The sequence below is a fragment of the Brassica oleracea genome, chromosome C5 (genome assembly GCF_000695525.1).
Source record: "Brassica oleracea var. oleracea cultivar TO1000 chromosome C5, BOL, whole genome shotgun sequence".
NCBI classification, from domain to species: Eukaryota; Viridiplantae; Streptophyta; class Magnoliopsida; order Brassicales; family Brassicaceae; genus Brassica; species Brassica oleracea.
This window is the reverse complement of record NC_027752.1, coordinates 9,321,592-9,326,533: the sequence shown is the minus strand read 5'-3', so window position 1 is coordinate 9,326,533 and position 4,942 is coordinate 9,321,592.

The following is a 4,942-nucleotide window of genomic DNA, read 5'->3' as shown; positions in this document are numbered from 1 at the left end:
AATGTCCTCGGAATATACCGAGGGAGAACTTCGTCGGTATAATTCCTAGGAAGTTAGGCATTTGCTACCGGCATTTGGAAACTCTACATTCCCACCTGCTACTGCCTTCAACATGGGAGCGGTGCTGGCCGCAAACTTAGCAGGATACAAGGGGAAAGTAACCAAATCCAAGAGCAATGCATGTGGATTTGGTGCAGTGATTACTCGGATCCTTAGACATGTGGGTGTAGACTGCAAGAACCAGGAGGTAGCACTGGACAGATCGAACAACATTGCTTGGAACTACCTGGATGTCATTTCTCTAGTAAGTAAGGAGTTCATAGCTGGTCCCCACTCGAGGATCGATCGGGATGGTCCTTACGTCTACGTATTCCAGGACCGAGCGAAGAAAACACTCTACTGCCACCTACCTCAGATCGGTCTCACTTCTCTACTTTCAGAGGCTGCAGTTGAGTTCCTACCCCCTGCTACCGCACTAGTAGACAAGCCATCCTTCTTCACGCCAAAATATCAGACCAAAGGCAAGGGCGTGGTTGATGAAGAAGGAGAAGATGAGGCTGCACAAGCCATTCCAGATGATTCACAACCCCATCAGCTACTCCCATCAGACTCCAGCCAGTACAAGCTGCAAGAGCTTCCACCGAACGCCACTTCGCGCCAGCAACAACATTGGAGAGATCAGAGCATAAAGACAAACAACGACATGCTACACAAGATCTGGGCTGCCATTTCACGTATCAGGCCGTGTCGTTGCCAAAAGGATGATGTAGTTCATCGGGACAACTCTCCATCCAGCTCTGGTTCGGGTTCGAGTGGTACACACAGGGTAAGAAAGAGGTCCAAGAGACCCAATGATGCGGAACATCTGGAGCAGGAGACGAGGAGTAGGAGCTATCACCGGCTATTTTATTTTCTTTTCTATTCTAACGTTTTATGGTCTTATTTTCTGTTAATTTTGAACTGAGTTTTTTTTTGGGTTTCTTAATTATGAGTTTGTATTTCTTTTACATGGTTTCTTCGTTTTATTTGGTTGTGTTCTGAGTAGTTTTTAATTCGTATTCAGCTTTGCCTTGCTAGATAAACCAAATAACTATTATTCGAGGAAAGAGGTTATATCAAGTGTTCCTCGGAATTTCCTCGGTATTTCTTTAAAAAAAATAAAAAAAATCAATGATATTCTGTTTCCGAGTCATCATCACTAGATGAATCTGAATCTGGATCTTGGTGAAACTCTCCAATTACTGGTTCATCCTCTACGTGAACGACGGCTTCCTCTCCAAAGTCGGTTAAATCGACTACAAGGCCAACTCCAGCTAAATTTTCTGCTGCACTACAGTTGCCGGATGTGCTTGGTTGTAGTGGGTCTTCCAGCTCAGAACTTCCCTGAACTCGGCCTCTCGGGTTGAGTCTTGTAACAGTAACCCATGGATCATCTCTGTTCCTTACCCGGGGGTACTTGATATAACAAACCTGTAACATTTAGAAAAATTATAAATTAATACACATGATGATGAATCATTCTGAATAATTAACATTTAATTACCTGATCGGCCTGGGAAGCAAGAATGAAAGGATCATAATATTGCAGCTTTCGCCTCGAATTTACTGATGTAACACCAAATGCATCTGTTCTCACACCTCGATCTGGGGTGTTGTCGTGCCAATCACAATAGAAAACAGTACAGCGCAATCCAACCATGCCCAAATACTTGATTTCCAAAATCTCATGTATGTGTCCGTAGTATACATCATCTCCTGATGCAGAACAAACGCCATCATCATAAGTCGTACTCGAACGTCTCCTCTTCTGAGTTGTGAATGCATATCCTCGAGTACAAAATCTCGGATATGACTTCACAACAAAGTTTGGTCCAACGACCATCTCACGTATCCAATCGTCAAATGTTTCACCTCTGGCCAAACCAGCAGACACCTATTAATAGCACATATATATATATGTTATATCAATAAATGTGAATTAGTATAAATATGTGATAAAATATATTTTAATTTGTTTAAAGCACTCACATAAGTAAACATCCATCCAGTAAATTCTCTCTGCTTCATTTCTTCTAGTTCGTCCTCTGTGGCGTATCTATACTCGAACCGCTTTTCTGCCATGAAAATCCTGTATATGATGACAATAATGTAATTAATTAAGATTTAAATTTCAACTTGTTAAAATAAAAATTTGTAAGCTCATTTATTTACCTCTCATATTGAAGAACGTCTTCGCAGTTGGTGAGCAAATATGTTTGCAAATTACTGCGCTCCTGCTCAGTAAGTCGACGGTCCTTTGGTTTTCCGCTAAGTCGTCCAACGTCTGTGAAAATGTCTGGAACCGTAACATGATATGTTGCCCGTTCGCCTCTATCATCATGCCGAGCAGGTCTTCTGTTTTTGGTCTGAACTTCTGCTGGAAAGTAGTACTCGGCAAAGTTTGAAGTTTCTTCATTGATCATCTGTGCGACTATAGAACCTTCCACCCTACTTAAATTTTTCACCATCTTCTTCAAATGGAACATATACCGCTCATACAGATACATCCATCTATACTGCACAGGACCACCAAGTTCCAATTCTCTTGCCAGGTGAATAACAAGATGCTCCATAACATCAAAAAATGAGGGAGGAAATATCTTCTCAAGGTTGCACTGAATCACGGCTATGTTAGTCTTCAAATTTTCAATACCTTCAAGAGTCACTGATCTCGTGCATAAATCGCGGAAGAAACCACTTATCCCTGCAATTGCTTCATGAACATTTTGTGGTAATAGTTCCTTGAAGGCGAACGGAAGGAGGCGCTGCATCATTACATGGCAATCGTGGTTTTTCAAGCCAGTAAACTTTCCTTCCTTTCTGTCGATACAGTTACGCAAATTTGATGCGTAACCGTCTGGAAATTCCACATCGTTTGAAATCCAATCAAAGAACGCATCTTTTCCCTCTGCATCAAGTCGGTATATGGGAAAAGGAGCCCTACCATTTTCATCAACATGAAGTTCTGAACGAGCACATATATCGACTAAATCCAGTCTTGACTTCAAATTATCCTTTGTTTTACCTTGAACATTAAGGATCGTGTTCATGAGATTGTCAAAAAAGTTCTTCTCAATATGCATGACATCTAAATTATGCCTTAGCAGATGATCCTCCCAGTATGGCAGATCCCAGAAAATACTTTTTTTGTGCCAGTTATGTAGTTCTCCAACAGCATCTACCGGAAAACGCTCATGTCCACCGACTTCTGGCGTCCTTTCTGCACCAAAATCTCTTAGTTGTATCTTCAAATCTTTCCCACAAATTTCCGGAGGTGGACTGTCAAACACCCTCTTGTTCTTCGTAAACAAATTCCTACTCCTACGATATGGATGATCAGGTGGTAGGAATCTCCTGTGACAGTCAAACCAACACGTTTTCCTTCCGTGTTTTAGTTGGAAAGCATCAGTGTTATCTTGACAATATGGACATGATATCCTTCCATGCGTTGTCCATCCAGACAACATATCATATGCTGGAAAATCACTTATTGTCCACATTAGTACTGTCCGCATTTGAAAGTTTTCTTTACACGAAACATCGTATGTTTCAGCACCTTGAGCCCATAGTTGTTGCAACTCATATATTAGTGGCTGAAGAAACACATCAAGTGATCTCTTAGGATGCTCTGGTCCGGGAACGAGAATCGAGAGAAACAAAAACTCTCGTCGCAAGCACAAGTTTGGGGGGAGGTTGTATGGTGTAAGAATGACGGGCCATAGAGAATATTGTCTTCCACTCTTGCCAAACGGACTGAAACCATCAGTACATAATCCAAGGTAGACATTTCTTCTTTCATACGCAAAGTCGGGATACTTTGATTGGAAATGCTTCCACGCTTTTGCATCTGAAGGATGTCTGATCTCACCATCTGTTGAGTGCTCCGCATGCCATCTCATTTATTGCGATGTGCGTTCAGATAGATACAACCTCTGCAACCTTTCCGTCAAAGGTAAATACCACATCCTTTTATATGGCACTGGAACTCTTCCACTCGTATCTTTATAATGAGGCTTTCCACAAAATTTGCATGTAACCCGCTGTTCATCCGCCCTCCAATAAATCATGCAGTTGTCGCTGCATACATCTATTACCTGATACGATAAACCAAGACCAGCTACGAGTTTCTGAACCTCGTAGTATGAACCAGGAGCTACATTATCCTCGGGTAGAATACTTTTTACAAAATCAGCAATCGCATCCACACAGTCTTCAGCCAAATTATAATCTGTTTTAATGCTCATCAATCTTGTAGCAGATGATAAAGCTGAATGACCATCTCTGCAACCTTCGTACAATGGTTGCTTTCCAGCATCCAACATATCATAAAATCTCCTAGCTTGTGCATTGGGTAAATCTTCCCCTCTAAAATGATCATTTACCATCTGCTCAGTACCTACACCATAATCTACATCCGTTCTAATTGGTTCTTCTAATCTAACCGCTGGCTGAGGTTCGCTAGTACTACCATGTTCATAATCAGTTTCCCCATGATGATACCAAATTTTGTAACTTCGTGTAATCCCACTCAAATATAGATGAGTCCAAACATCCCACTCTTTAATAACCTTTCTATTTTTACAATTAGAGCAAGGACATCTTAACATACATGTTCTTTCTTCCGGTTGTCGGTGAACTAACCCCATGAATTCGGTTATACCTCGTTGGTATTCTTCCGTAAGCAATCTCGTGTTCGGATCCAAATGAGGTCGATCGATCCAAGAACGAAAATAATTTGAAGAAGACATATTTTTTATGAATCAAATTCGTGTGTAAATAGAGTAAGAGGGAGGATGAAGATATGGAGTGAATGAAGAGGAATAGGAGTGCTTGTATATATAGATTAAATCCTGCCGACATACCGAGGAAATTCCGACGGAATTCCTACGGAATTCCAACGGAA